The sequence below is a fragment of the Arctopsyche grandis genome, chromosome 2 (genome assembly GCF_051622035.1).
Source record: "Arctopsyche grandis isolate Sample6627 chromosome 2, ASM5162203v2, whole genome shotgun sequence".
Classification (NCBI taxonomy): domain Eukaryota; kingdom Metazoa; phylum Arthropoda; class Insecta; order Trichoptera; family Hydropsychidae; genus Arctopsyche; species Arctopsyche grandis.
Genome location: NC_135356.1, coordinates 28822606 through 28839838, shown reverse-complemented (window position 1 = coordinate 28839838; position 17233 = coordinate 28822606). Strand labels below are relative to the sequence as shown.

At 31.4% G+C, this 17233-nt stretch overlaps 1 protein-coding gene across 2 annotated transcripts in view; it reads right to left on the bottom strand.

Moving 5' to 3' along the window:
* The window catches only part of LOC143922744 (protein apterous-like), a 128195-nt gene that overhangs the window by 23526 nt on the left and 87436 nt on the right, over nucleotides 1-17233 (bottom strand). The gene's annotated exons all lie outside the window — the stretch shown is intronic.

Below are 17233 nucleotides of genomic sequence, written 5' to 3'. Positions count from 1 at the left end.
GTTGTGCCAAAAGTGAGTATTGGAATAAATAGTAAAATGTTTTTACTATTGATTGTGATTTTTATTGCTTGAAAATACTTCTAATTAATTATCTAGCGAATTCTAAAAGTCAAAAATATTCTTTTTTTACCGTAATATTGTGAGATAATTTCGCTAATTTTTCAATTTAAAATTTCTTCAAATTTGAAAATCGCCGTTATCAATTACTGGCAAATTTATGTCACTACCAAGATAAAATATCACCAAAAACACACCAGGGGGTGAGGTTTCCGAAGAGACGCGACCGTACAGATTTGGTGGAGCAGTAATTTTTGCATGTACAAAAGTGCATGTTTTAGCTTAATGCTTTTGATCAATTTCAACAATTTTAGAATAAAAGCTATACTTTGACATGGGGTATATACTTTTTCGAAAAATGTTGTGGTTCTTGCAAAATTCTCACAAAAAAGAAATACATAGATATGTGTCATGTATGATTTGCGGCTTCTTTTATGGCTTAAATTTGATGAAAAGGTTAGCTATTGTTGCAATAAGTCGCGATTCTCTTACGTATACTATTCTATCAATTTTCATCCAGCACAGCTCATAACTAAAAGGTTTAAAAGGTGCATGTGGAATACAATAGGATGAAAGTCGTGCAAGATTACATTTACACAAGACGTAAATGTAAGCACACATCGTACATTACGCGCGTATAGACAACCAGAGATAAAAGGGACACATAAAAAGATGGTGAGGCAGTAAAAACCAAAAAAAAAAAACACAAAAAAAAGATTCGATATCTTAATTTGTGGCCAGATCAAAGGGGGCGCGCGAACAAGTCGAAAAGCCTTAAAACGTACAAGTTTTCGTTCTCGACTCTCTCTCCCTCCCGCTCTGTCTCGAGAGAGATATCCCTTTATTACGATTTCCGTTTTGTGTGGAATCTCTAAATGGCCATTTACGAAAATCGAACCGGAGAAGGTCTCTTGGCTTTTTGTTTTAGAAATTTATATGTCGGCTGCCGTGTTGTGTTGGACACAGAGCGTGTATGGGGTGCTATAGTGCGTTCGCGTCTTGCTCGGCACGCGCTATACATATGTATATGTATATAAATATATTAATTCGATACAACACACATGTGTGATAAATACAATACAATTACAATTATAAATGAATACAATTTAATCAAAGATTTCGTACTAAATTGAAATTCTTAAAGTTATTCTTTGAATCATTAAGTCTGACTTTACCAAAGTGAGACTCAGTTTGACGAATTGCTAGAAAGCTATCAATTAACACACATTACATTTTATATATGTATATTAATATATGAAATGTTCCAAAAATATTTTCATTCATTGCTATTTTAGTGAGTTGTTTGGATTACACTCTGATACGACTTGTGTAACTTTAAAGACGACTATTCACTCGGAGATTTGTCTACAGATCAGTCTCTCTGTTTTTTGTCTACAGATCAGGTTATCTGACTACCGTAGATTTTACAAAATACATACATATGTAGAATTAAGAACTTCATTATGTGTAAATCTTTTGCTGAACATAAAATATTTTATTCAATTCAGTTTCGGGAAAATGTTAAAAAAATCTACAAAAGCTCTTGTTAAAAAAATAGCCAGCAAAATTCGCTCCTGTTAAAGAGAGTATTGTGATTACATTTGTTTGACGATATTTTGAGTCAAAGACAGCTACGAACATGACTATTATAATTGAGCTGTTTTATTTGAAAGTAGGAAATGTCCACTTTTCTTCATTTCGGGAAATATTTAACAAAACATTAAATATAATGTTTTACGTTTAACAATATTTAAAAATACTGGTAGCCTGTAATACGTTTATTCTGCTTTTCCGAGATTCAGGATACATCAAATTAAAATATGTGATAGCAATTTATGAATTAAGTCAAACAGAAAAAGTGTTTTTGGAACTGAAAATTGGACTTCCGTCACTTTCAAACATATTATATATAACGGCTCATACATATTATGTAGTATCAATCGACTGATTGTATTGTATTATAAACAAAATCTATGTATATGTATCTGTGTGTAAACAATTTGCCAAGCTGTCAGATAAATTGTATTATTAAGTGTTTTAATTGTTCATTGTATAGTTTTGATTGAAGTCGCGGTTTGTGAGTAATTAATAAAAATAATATGTATTAATTATGAATTGGGTATGCCTGTGATGTAGCTATGACCCAATTTGAAGTTTAAAATATATATCATGATAAATCCGACAGTTTAAATGATCGTAGAACGGAGTGCGTAGAAAACTCGTCGAAAATAATCGATAGTACAAAGCGAGCTTGTACGTAGTATAAAGTGGATCGATGGTCGTAAAGGCGAATGGGTCCTGAGAAAAGAAGACATCACAAGGAGATATCTCGGTGCTATATTTCATTGAAAAAACGTAACGATACCCCAGAAAAAAGGTACAAAACGGTCCAGTGCGGTGCGTCCATTAAACCGCCCACACCTAGCAAGGGGCGCAGAGATCCCCGTCGCAGATACGTGACCGCTTCCACTGTTGACAGTTTCGGTAACAGGTGCAAACACACTAATAATATACTAACTTGTCTTTGAATTTGTCCCCGTGTGTGTATGTGGCTTTATGTGCTCCATTAATTACCGTTGTGGACAAAATTCTAAGAATTGCGCCGCGCATTTTTATACCTGACGTTAAATTTTCAATGAAAATCTCTATGTATGTAAATCGAATTAAAATTTTATTATTATAATACGGTAATAATTGCCCATTTGAACTCCTAACACTTTGTTTAGCTTGTATTATCAATTTTGAACCACTTGTGTATGTACGATTTTCGTGAAACTTTCCACCCCTTGATAATATAATATTCTATCAAAATTTAAATTTACTCCCGTTTTTAAAGCTATTTCATAGTTAATAGAAGTTACGTTACATAAATGGTATATTTTTACTAGGTTACTACATTAAATATTTGAATTGTAAATTGTAATTTTTTGTAATACGGTAATTAAATTAAATTTTAGTGTGATTATATTTTATGCAAACAACTACTTAATCCAAATGTATGAAAACAAGGTTAAGTGTGATCAATCTTAAATGTAAGTTAAATTAATCAAATCTTAATGCAATTTTTATTCATTCACTATAAAAGTTTCATGATCAACATTTATAGTGATCGAATTTTAGTATAAGAACATTTATTGTAGTCAGTTTCATGAGCTGTAAAGTTTTATGTGATCAAAGTTTATATAATCGTCGTTCAAACGTAGCTAAATTATATTGCAATCAAAGCAATCAACAATCAACTTTTATTATGATCTATATTATATATATAAAAATATTTATTGTAATCAGTTTTATGAACTGTAAAATTTAATGCGATCTAAAGTTATGTAATCATCGCTGAAAACAAAGTTTAATACAATTTTTATTCAGTCAACTTATCCTGATCAATATTTATTGTAATCAAATTTAAATATTAAGGCATTTTTTGTAGTCGATTTTATGAATTGTATACTTTAATGTGATCAAACTTTATGTAATCGTAGTTCAAACGTCGTTAAGTTTTATTGTAATCAAAGCTTATTGCAATTTTTATTCAGTCAACTTTTAAATGATCGGTATTTATTGTGTTCAAAAAACATTTATTTTAATTAGTTTTATGAATTGTAAAGTTTAATGTGATCGAACTCAATGTAATCGTCGCTGAAGCGTAGTTAAATTTTATTGTCATCAATACTCAATATTACAGTATTTGTCAACATTTAATAAGCAAGAATGATTTTGCAATATGAAATATTCGAGTTGTTTGTACCGCATATATTTATTGTGTTCAAGTTGATATCCATTTTTACAATGACCAATCTGGCAAAGAAAACATGTTAAAAATAGGTTTTGAAGAATGCATATAAGTATAATTCTAACTTAATATATTAACATCTTGTGTCATTCTCAAAAATCAGTCCGTTTCTTATATTGGTATTGAATGTATGGAATGGCGTTTAGAATGTGAAAAGGGATGTAACAGAATAATAGTGAAAATGATAACTTTAGGCATACATATACATATGTATATCTACGCTTACCATACGTCCTTTATTTAAGAGGACAGTCCTATATTTCACTGACCCGTCCATAAGATTTATATATTTTCTAAATTGACCTTTTGTTCTTCATTTTGTAATATCAACTATCGCTAAAAATATTAACCCCGAAATATTTAAAGGTGCAATTCATAAATCTTATCAAACCTGCATTACACTGGGCAACAAAAAAAAAATACCGGAGGGGAGACATCAATCATTAGTAAGATTGACCCACTAAATTCGAATATGACAATGATTTTTATATGTTTCTTTTTGTTTATGAGATGTGAGCGTTTAAAAAAAAATGCGATATTTTTACAGTTTTTTGGCTTTTACAGTATTTAAGTCAAAATCTAGTATTGCTATGCCAAAAGTGAGTATTAGAATCAACAGGCAGATATTTTTCTAAAAATATATATATTTTTGTTCTGTGATGTAATGAGTTTATTTCGCTAATTTTTCACTTAACCACATTTATTAACATTGGTTTTCTATGTCAATATTTTTTTTATTTAAACGTACTAATTCGAGCGGTAAATGTCTTTTTAATTTGATTGTTTAAAATTAAAAATTTTGTATGCCAATATTTTATAATTAACTAGCTGAACAGGCATGCGTTGCAATGCCAGAATAAGGCATGCAATTCCCGTTCCTGTTCCCGTTTCAAGTGATGGTTGGAGCTCTACTAATGTCTTTTCAACGCCGTGTCGTTATAAACCAACTGGTAACGTGGTTACCAACGAACACATTTCCTCGACTACACAATGGCACTTCAAACTTTCACGTCAGTAAAATCGTAATTACGAAAATTATTATTAAGAGGTTTTTTCCCGTTTTTTTTCACAGTAAGCTTCCCGGACATGCACACAATAAATCCTGAAAGTTTCATCGTAATCGGTTTAGTGATTTAGGAGCCTATACGAGACAGACAGACAAAGAGACATTCAATTTTATTTATATAGATATTTGAATAGTTTTATTTTACTTAAATTTATTTGAATATTCATTTATTTTTCTACGAACCAACAATACATAGTTACATACAAAGTCTCTTTCGAAATTATATATTAGATATCTATTCTATTGTTGTAATTATTAATAAGTTTGGTAAATACCGAAAAAAACACTAACCGGAAACAACGAAACTCATTAATATAATATAAAATTATTAATTGGATATGTGAACTTAAAACAAAACACAGTACAAACTTTATTCAACTGATGTAACAATAATTTCTATAGATTCGATTGATATTATAATACAGTAATACACAGTAAGCTTCCCGGACATGCATACAATAAATCCTGAAAGTTCAATCGCAATCGGTTGAGTAGTTTAGGCGCCTATACGAGACAGACAAACTGATAAACAGACATTAAATTTTATTATATATCTATATATATATTTATATATATATATATATATATATATATATATATATATATATATATATATATATATATATATATGTATATGGATGTTATAAACTTATAAAACGATTCGTTATATGTCCTTTATTTTCTTGAAAACAATATGGTCACCATAGGCAAATTACGAGAGCTGAAGAATAATGCAATATAAAGTAACAGTTCCTATCTCCGTCAGACTACATAACGCAAGTTTCACAAAATACTATTAAGAATGCGTGATTGATGGAGATACGTACGAAGATTGGGCAATCTGCAGATGCGGCGTATGACCTAGGATTTTAAAACCCCCGGTGACTTTTATGAAAGGGTCGAATGGTAGGGATTTGGGCGGGTAGCAGCCGCTGTTAATCCGCCTATGCGAGGGTTATTTAGAATGGCAGGCGCGTCTGCCGCATAAATTGCGAGTGTTATCGGGCGCAAAAAACGACCAGCGACCGACACAACAATGGTGGTGGCTTCTTCGGATTATACGCGACTTTTCTTTTTGCGGCCCGGCCCGTCTTTTCCCATGCGGCCCGGCCCGGCCCATCGAAGGGACGCGTATGGAAATTAGCCGCGACGCGCCTAGAACCGGCCCTTTATACATTCATATATATATGTATTTTATTTTGCTCCCCATTCGACGTCGCCATTATTATTTTTGTTTTCATTGTGCTGTCGCGACCGCCATCTTGGCGGGGCCGCATAAATATGTCGCCTTTATATGGCCGCTACGTACGGTTCGCTTGCTCTTGTATGCATATATGTATGTGCCTTTATGTTGTGTCTGCGGAATGCTCGGTTCGATTCCTTTTCTACGGTGCAAAATCAAGATTATGTTGGTTTTTAATTAATTGAAAAGTGGCATTACATGGATTTGTGTTTACTACTCAATTACATATATCCATATGATGTTTGTATTACTAGCGATTATTTTTATGTTTTTTTTTTCGATTATGCTTTTTTTTCTAAACATTTCTAAATTTATAAACGTTGCATTGTGATTTTTTTATTGCAATTTTCATATAAATGAAAAAATAATAGTATGTACATACATACATACATATATAATAATAATAAATAAAGTGAAAAATTATTAATAGTTTTGGACCATTGTGGCATTACAGGAAGAACCTAATGCGCCACAATGGCCTACATTTAACAAAGATATAAATACAAGTAAAAAACAGAAAAATTAGAAAGCAGAAAACATGGTAAGATAAAATAATAATAAAAAAGTAACAAAAGGAAAATAATAATACAATTAATATAGTACATAAAAATGTGCAAAGGAGAAAGAAAAAGTAAAATAAATCAAACAAAATATGAATAAAAAATAAAATCACAGCGAAGCCCAAATGGAAGAGAGTAGATTAAGATTCCACTCATACATCAGTGATGTAGGATAGTCACAGTGCTATCCTTTGTTCGGCAAACCTTTAACAATGCATTTACAACCTTTGAACAATACACGGCCCCCTCAGGCTCCGGTGACTAACATCACATTCAAATTAAGAAAGTAATGATGAGCGCAGGTAAACAGATAAATATGTTAAAATAACATCCGATAATATACGCTCCCCAAGGTGGAAAATATCACATTCAGGGACGGCAGCAACGATTTCATTGATAAGTTGAATAGCTCTAGGTATAGGAGCCATTCTAAAAAGAACTGTGCGAGCAGAAGGTACAAATACATATATAGAGATGGAATTGGAAATGGGCGGGAAAAACAGACGATAGATATTCGAAAGAAGGGCTCAAATAAAATTCTTCTTTTCCAATATCTTTTCTATATTTTTGTTTTCTTTTAATTATTTTGTTACCATTCCAGATATTTCTTTTTTTATACTTTTTTATATTTTGGTATTTCATTTTTTTTCTTTTGTCTTATTATTGTTATGAATATTTTTGTATTTATTGTATTATTTATATTAAGTCAAACCCCGTGGGTCTACCGGCTTTGCCGCCTTCCCCATGTATTTTAAATAAATAAATAGTACCCGAGGTAATATAAAGAGATGGTTGGATGAAATCAGAAATAAAATGTGATATGAGTTGAATGAAAGTTGCCTAAACTAGAAACGAATGAAAGCGTGTTGGAGAGGCTTTCATACACGTATGTATGTGGCAGTGGATAGTAAATAGCTGTAAAATTGTAAATGATGATGATATAGAATATATACATATGTACACATTTATTTTAATTTTGTCATATATTTGCCATGACAAGTCATCATAAAAGAGTATTTAAATGTCTCAATGCCAAAGCTTTTGGCTAAAATTTATAAAATCGCATGTATTTATGTACATACGAGCCGTAATATATTTTAAAGTGGCAAAAGTCCACTTTTCTTCATTTCGAGAAATATTTCACAAAACATTAAATATATAATGTTTTACGTTTAACAATATTTAAAAATACTGGTGGCCTGTTATACGTTCATTCTGCTTTTCCGAGATTCTGGATATATCGAATTAAAAGAAGCGATAACAATTTGTGAATTTATTCAAACAGAAATAGTATTTCTAGAACTGAAAATGGGACTTTTGCCACTTTCAAATATAACGGCTCATATATAGATTTTATCCATAGCGTAGTGCACTGCTAGAGCTATTTCATACTAGTAGAGAGGTCGTGAGTTCAAGTCCCGGCCAAATATGCTACTGGCGAGATCTAGTAATTATTAAAAAATAGATCGACCGTCTCTTTTTAGAATTTTAAGATTTTTATAGCTTAATTGTTGTGACGGATCTAATAAATCAGTACCTTCTCCATCAGTTTCTCGTAAATTCAAGTTATAAGCGTCTCGAATTTGTTGAATCCATATACGAAGTCCATATAGGTACGTCTTTATTGTATTATAAGGTATAATAAATTCTTAATACTTATGTACAAAAATAATCCAACCACTTATGTAATTCCTGGCACAGATGATGTTCATATGTATGTAATAAAATATACATATTAGGAATTTGCATTTATTATTTGGAACAGTCCTTTTAGAAGCCGTTATGTTATATTTATTGACAGAGTTCAAAGACGAATTCCAAAAATGTATTGTAATTACTTTCATACGAGATGATATTAAAAATAAGAATGAATCTTTCCACATTGTAGACAAAAGGATGAGAGACGATCTTGTCGTTCATAAGAGATTAATAATTCAAAAGATATTTATTACAAAAAAATCAAACAATCCTTCTACTCAAATAGAGTGATTAAAGTTTGGTATATATAGTAACTTAAGCTTCTGTAAAAATATACTTGATTTCCAAAAATTTTTAATCAATTCAAAAATGAACCGTTGGATCCGAACGAAATTCAAAACACTTTACTTCCGCACTATTGTTTAATGTCAAAATGAATATTTGAGTTTTTCACTACCGACCGGAAGTTGCATTTTCATGCGTACAAACGAGACTCGATTCGGATCTATCGACGCTGAACGTCATATTACATTGCTGTTCGAAGCTGTTAGTCCGGATCAATCTTATTGTATATAAATAAAAATAAATATACACATAGTATATATATATACAGCCAGCAGCATAGCTCGGACGTTAAGCTTCTGCTTACCGTCAAGAAGGTGCCGGGTTCTATCCCTGAATGAAAATGAATTTTTCAGAGTATGCTGTTGGTCAGACCTGGATTTGTGACTCCAGGTTGATCGTTTCCTATCAGAGTTTGCCAATTTTCTCTGATTTCATTGTTGAAACGGTTCCCGGAAAAAAAAAAATTGGCTAAAAATCCTTCCTACCTACTATGTCACCACTATTTGAAATTTGATGGATGTACAATAAAAATTTATGTACAATTCATAGATGTCTCGTTAATTTGCGAGTTTTTTCAGTGTCTCGCAATTCAACGACTTATAATAAAAAAATGCTGCATTTGTATTTGTAATTGGCCAGGAAGGCGCATTGGGATTTACCTGTAAGGCCTTCCTGGTATATATGTAAAATAAAATAAAAAATAATTACAAAATAAAAATAATATATATATATATATATATATATATATATATATATATATATATATATATATATATATATATATATATATACATATATATATATATATATATATATATATATATATATATATATATATATATATATTTATATACGTCTCTGTGAGTTGTCACGTGCTAGCTTGCGGTAACGAACGCTTTTTTAACGAACTGTCAATTATGTGGTGCGCGGTAACCGCCGGCACGAGCGCGCTTCAACAAACTCGTTACAAACGAGACCTGCGGTTAAAAGGTTGACCGAGATGACTGTATATAAATATTGAATATTGACCGAAAAATTACGTGCTCAAAAATTATAGAATGATTAAACACAATTTTTAAGGTTTCGATGGTAATATTTTAATGGCAATAAATTAAATGGCCAGTATTATAATCAATTTCAATAAGTGTTATATGTATGCATATCATTTTCCGGCGAGCATTTTATTACAAAATGGTCAGTACTAATGTCAGTATATATAACAAATGGACAGTATAAAAATCTGACGTATGTATGTATGTATGTATGTACATTCGCCAGAAGAAGTACTGACGATTTACTGGCCGTTTAATATAAATACTGACCTTTCATATGTAAATACTGATAAAAATAGACTAAAATACTAACCAGTTAAATACAAGTTTATTTTAATATCCATTTAAATGTCATTACGTTAAAAAATAAATAATAAATGATTATTATTATTATTTGAAAATTCAAATCTAAAAGGTTAAAAATAAAATTCAAACCGTATACAATTATTGAATATATTTTTTTATTGTAATTATTATTATTAACATTTTTGTTGTAGCTTAGGTTAATTGAAAAGTTTTAAATATTTCAATATTGTTTTAAGATCAATAATGAGCTACATAGTATGTATATGTAGTAAGAAAAAAATAAACTTTCAGTTTTGATCGAGAAGATAAGAATATATATACAGACATACATACATACATATATAACTATACAATCGTTTGAAATTATTATTGTGAAATTTTCTAAAGATTCTACCGTAGCATAAGTTGTTTGAAATATTTCGACATTATCTTGATTCGTTTTAAGATTTACAAAATTTCGCAATCATGAATCGACTTAATGGGCAAAATTTAGTTATAAAGATACTTAACTATGCGAATCGCTTATATAAAAGATTTTGAAATTGTGTTGAATTGATCAATAATTTGCAAACGTCCAATTTCATTTTCGTGACTACTAAGAAAAATCTATGAAATTTTCCTTGAAAATTGATTAAAGACCAGCATTGAATATTGATTTAGAAAATCATTGCAAATTCCAAAATAATTTTATAAAAAGCACAAAAGTGATATCATGTTTCGAAAGATAGTCGAGAAATGATCAAAAACAACGAACTTATAATATGCTTTAAAAAGCAAGCTGATATGAGACTTGTAAAAATAAGTACATACATATAATCGTATTATCATTTGATCATTTTACGAGTGATACTAGAGAAAAGTGTTACTTTACGTAGTTCAAATTCACAGTGAGACAGGAAAATCTATGTGGACCTACAATTGACAATCACTGCTTTACACTACATATAAGAGTGATTAATCCAAATGTTGTATATAGTAACATTGCGATGTTATTCTATACAAATTGAACCATTTACAAGCAGAGACAAATATTATACAATACATAGGATCGATAGCAAACCGCACTTGATAATAGTACCCACAATGTTCGAGCACGAGTGCCCACAGGATTGGGGGAAAAGGGAGATATTCCTCACTTATGATAATTAAGTATACACGCGTTATTTACACGTGTATACACACATTCGTATAGGCAATTTGTAGCATGTCGTGCTCATCAGTTATCGCAACTAATGAGCGTCGTTTTCCCGTTGATTTACGCTCAACACCGCCTATTATGAAGGCGATGAAAGCACTTTATGGTCGACGATAAATTATATTTATACGCTGCTTTGGCCAAAAATAAAATGGACACCGTTTTTACTAAATTTGGCGGTCCGTGTATAATTTTCCTCCGAGGTTTTATTGAGAGAGACCGGCTTAGCTCAGCTTGGCCTCATGCTGAAGCGACTTAAGGTATGATACTCTTTGTTTTCAACTTTTTTTTTAAAACATGCCGAATTGACAGACGTTGCTTGAGCGGGTGAAAGTCAAGAAAAAAAGAAAAATAAATAATTAAAAGAAAATTTGATGAAGTTTTCGGTCTATATATTCAAGGTCGATAAACTGTATGATAGTGTATCAAATTTGGTGTTTCTAAATTGAAAATTTTAAATTTGTACATATTTGGATAATACATTTCCTGGTGTTTTACGGAAATTTCAAGTTTTGAAAAAGAGCTGTTTCAGAAAATTTTGTACCTACATATGTAGGTTGGTCTTTGAAAGTTAAGTAGGATAAGATAGTTATCATATTCGGAGATTCTAGAATTGAAACCTGTTGGTTCGGATAGACATTCTTCTGTAGTAGGAAGCTGAATTGCCCGGCACCTCTCGGGTGAGTAAATGTTGAAAAATGAAATGAAACTTTTTCAAAAAGTTTTGTAATTAGAGTACTGTAAAATAGTATATCAAATTTGGGGGTTTTAAATTGAAAGCTGTGACACTCAACGTTCAACACACAACTTTATGTAGTAGGAAGCTGAATTACCCGGCATTGCTTGATTGAATGTTGAATAATGTAATGCAAATTTTTCAAAAAGTTTTGAGTCTGAGTTTAATGTCTGAAAAATAGTATACCGAATTTAGTAATTCCACTATACATAAATTGAATACTGTATATTTATTTCAGATATTCAAACATTCATTTTTACAAGGCTCTTCTAAGGTTTTTAAAACATTGATAACTGATTTGTTATGCGTTGCCCGGAAAGCTATAGGATTAAAAAATGGTTGTTCGGAAACTTTGTAGTATACGGATTTTGTAAAATAGTGTAAAAAATTCGGTTTTCTAAACTTTATGTAGTAGGAAGTTGAATTGCCTGGCATTGCTCGGGAGTGAATGTTGAAAAATGTAATGAAAGTTTTGAGTCTAAGTTTGTTTAATTGAGTGATTCTAAATTTAAAACTGTAGATTAATTTCCATAAAATATGTAGATAACCGATTTGCCATGCGTTCCTCGGAAAACTGAATGTTTAAAAAAAAGGTTTTCCGGAAAACTTTTTAGTATACAGTCTTTGTAAAATAGTATCTATAACAAATTTGGAGATTTTAAATTGAAAGCTGTAGATTTGCTCAGAGGACAAACGAACACTTAACTTTGTATAGTAAGAAGTTGAATTGCACGGTATTGCTCAGGCGAGTGAATGCTGAAAAATGAAGTCAATATTTTCAGTTTGATTTCTGGAAAATAGTATACCGAATTTAATGATTCTAAATTTAAAACTGTAGATTTATTTATGATATCAAACATTAATTTCCATAAAATACATAACTGATTTGCCATGCGTTGCTCGGAAAATTTAAAAAATGGTTTAAAAAAATGGTTGGAGATTTTAAATTGAAAGCTGTTGGTTTGCACAGAGGACACGAAAACACTCATTTTACATATATTAGTAGGATGCTGAATTGCCCAGAAATGCACAGGTGAGATCAATCAAAGCCCCTGGGATACAAATTATACATTTAAGTAACTAGTCAGTAGTACGGACGCTTAGGATGAATATTTCAATGATTTTTTCAGCATCTAATATGTACATTCATATTATTGCAGTTTTAACTACGAATAGCTCGAAGGGATTTTAACAGTTTAAAACGTTGCGAATTTTCGACACAGGGGTCGCTAAACTTTTCCAAAAAAGTGAGGCTCGATTCGATCGATCGACATTCAAAAAATACGTCATATCATTTGCGTACATGACATCTTGTCACGTCGATAATATGTCTAGCCGGAGACCGTTCAATTTAATTTGACGTCATTGTAAAAAAATTATAATCGATTTTTTCACGAGAATTTTTGTGTAAAAATTTCTACACCAGCGGTCGAATCAAATTGACCAAAAATTAATAATAGGTTTGGGCAGCTGTCACCGCAGTACCAGAAGCGAGTTGTCATCTGTCTAGATGTGATCTCTATGCTTTGAATTTTAGTATAATGTACTATACTTTTTTTTTATATAATATAATAATAACTACCGAAGAAGTCGTCGAATGTGTCGTCGCAAAAAAGTGATTTAATTCAGTCTAATTTAATACAGAAATAAAAATGTATCATATTGATAAAATAATTAGAACTATAGAGTAAGATTGATTTATAAACAAACGTTATAAAAAAGAAAAAAAAGAAAATGTGTACTAATAAAAAAGCTGTATCTTACTCTTATCTACATATGTACATATTAGCAAAAAATTTAATTAAAAATATACAATAGATTAATGTAACTTTTTCTTAACTTAAAAATAAATGGAAGAGGTTTTAATTTCCAAAAAACATTTTTATTTTGAAAAAAAATATATACCTTTGAAAGAAACCTCATACTTGAATATTGGGTTAAGCGTTGCTCATATAGCACATATGTTCATATGTATTTTACAAAAAATATAAAAAGGTTCACCTTCACCGCTATAGGTGTAATAATTGTTGCTTCCTTTAACAAACTTGTTTTAGTTTATGTAACACCGTATAAAACATATTAAGTCGACAATGTGGGTTGGATCTTTTTTGCAGGCCGGCGTCCAAATAAAGGCACGGAACGATCGAGAGTCGTCGTTTTCACGAGTGCGCTAATTACGCCGCCTACACTTTTCGATTCGACTTGAGAAAAAGGCGATACAAATTAATTTGAACAAATATTTACCACGGAATTTTGGAAGCGTTACATAATTTACATAACAATAAACTTTATTACGGTTTCAATAAACATATTTCATTGAATGCGAGACTCACAAAGAGCGTGTCAATTCGCGGCGTGTTCTCGCCGCTTTGTTAATTTCTACGTTACACACGAACGTTTGTATTCGAATCAAGATTATTTCCAAATCAATTATATTTGTATATTTAAGTAATGCTGGAAGGTTCACCAGGCGTCGCCCGAGTAGGTACATAGAAATATTTTAAGTGGGGTACGTCTGGTATGTTATAACATAAATGCGTCGAGCTTTTCAAAGTATCATTGATAGACTTTACAGATACACTATCAATATATGTCTTTAATAGAGCATATAACCGGCGTTCTCCGAGTGTAAAACATCACAATGATTCCATTAAGGAATGTGTATAATATAATAAACAACACTGATAAGATTACAGATAGATATACCTATGTATGTATGTAAGTGATTGCATATAATTTTTGTTTGGACAAAGCAGGGTGTATGTACATATGTATATTTAAAACTTTCTCAGGATCATAACGAATCATATTATAGCTTGGGATTTTTAATGGGCAAATATATTTCATTAAAAATTTGACCAAGAATTTACCGAAGAGATTATTGATATGGAATTAAAAATATGCGCACATATTTGATGACTACTTTGAATAAAAAGCCAAAAATTCAAACAAATTTTGACCTGGGTGACGCTGAGTATGTGTACGTGTATATATATATATATATATATATATATATATATATATATATATATACATATGTATATTGTAGTTTTATATATTTATATATTTAGAAAGCATCAAAATTATTCATATTAAATATTCAATATATGTATGTATACATACATATGTTCAATGCTTATCAGGAACCATTGATACATTTATTATTATAGGTAAAATGAAGTACATTAAATTTTATATATATATTCTTTTTGAATAACCAGAAGACTGTATCTTCAATTGTGTTGTTTTGAGAGAGCTTATTTTTTGAGAGAGCTTATTTTTTGAGAGAGCTTATCATAATAACAGCAAGCTTTTTATTATTAATGTTTTGAAGGAAGTTTCGTTATATGTATGTAGCAATATAAAGGTGCAGACACAATGAATCGTACGGCACGACATGCCTATTATGTACATATGTATGTCATTGTTAATTCGTACGATTTTATTATTTCGACAAGTTTCTCCTACATTTTTTTTAACCGATCACTGTCAATAAGTATAAAATATCACTCAAGGGGGTGAGTTTTGGCTTGGATGGGCTAGATGAGGCGTGAAAAAACTATCTAAGCAATGTACTATTTAGATGTACTATCTTCTTCCATATATATAAAATTAAATGTCTGTGTGTGTGTCTCGTATAAGCTCCTAAACCACTGAACCGATTACGATGGAACTCTCAAGATTTATTGTATGCATGACCGGGAAGATTACTGTGAAAAAACCTCTTAATAATAATATTCGTAATAACGATTTTACTGACGCGAAAGTAAAGCTATCCCGCCTTCAACGCATCACGCCGCGAGTGTGACAACAATCGCGCCACGCCTACCTCGCACTCGAATGTACTGACCATTCAGGGCTGTACCTCAAACACACAGCGGATGGCCCATGTCAACAAATATATCTTTACTTATATATAAAATTGAATGTCTGTGGAACGGGAACAAGAACGGGAACGAGAACGGGAACGGGAATTGAACGCGTTATTGTGGCATTGCAACGCATGTCGGGTTCAGCTATTTATACTAAATAATCTACTATTTATGCTGCTAATAATAACAGCATATTTTTTAAATTATTGAGATTTCGAAGGAAATCGTGGAAATATAACAAATTTTCCGAAAATTTAGATATACATACATAGGACTCTAAACCTCCCAAGTACAGACATTCGTTAACTTTATGTATAATGCACATACATATGTATATACTTGAGAGGTTTAAGGTACATACATATTGTATATTTATTATGTACATTTGACCGGATTTCGGATGGGTACGTGTCGACGATTTTGCGGTGTCGGATGCTGGTCTTGCACTGTTGAACAGGGCCGCACTTCCTGTAATATCTCGTGGTTTTGGACCGAGTTTTAAAAAATCTGGCCCGTGCTCGTCGAGAAAAAGCCGAGAGCAAAAAACGAGAAGCGGGTGACAAAAAAGGGAAAACGAGTCAAGCCACGAAAAAATCATCGAACGGAATAAAAACCAACGATCCTTGTAAAAAGCATCGGGGCGATAAAAAAAGAATACGTATACGCACCCGTTTTGCAATTTCCAGACGATAATAAAATAGAGGCCATCAGGTATCAAATGGCACTATCTGAGATCCATTTTTTAGCGCTGACGTTTAAGATGCCTATCGCGATTATGAGACCTTTCGATATTGTTTTAAACGTGGATGTATTTAGCCCTACTTAAAAAATCCGAACTGCATGGAGGTAAAATCTACAAATGTATGCATACACGAGATAAGAAACAGACTAAAGTTTCAAACACACAGAATCGTACTCGGCACGTGTTTTAATTAGATAGTTTTGCACATGCATAAAACACGCTGTCATGCTTAGTCTGTGCCGTCGCAATCTTCTCAAAACTCATCCCCTAGAGTGTTTTCGGTGATATTTTATCCATGTTTTGACATCGGTTTAACAGTGTTCGATAATGGTGATTCCCATATTTGAACAAATGAAAGATACTTAATAAAATCGAACAAATTAACAATCTACTGATGAAACGCTCTTCACAACTTGATTCGGTGTTTAAGTTTATTATGTAATTCTCAAGGGAGATGGGGAAGTGAAGTCTTGGGTACTATTTCAGCATACTATTTTAGTACAAAGGCTCATAGGAATAGAAGTGCAACGCTTCTTACAATAGAAATGCAACGTAACTTCATAAAACC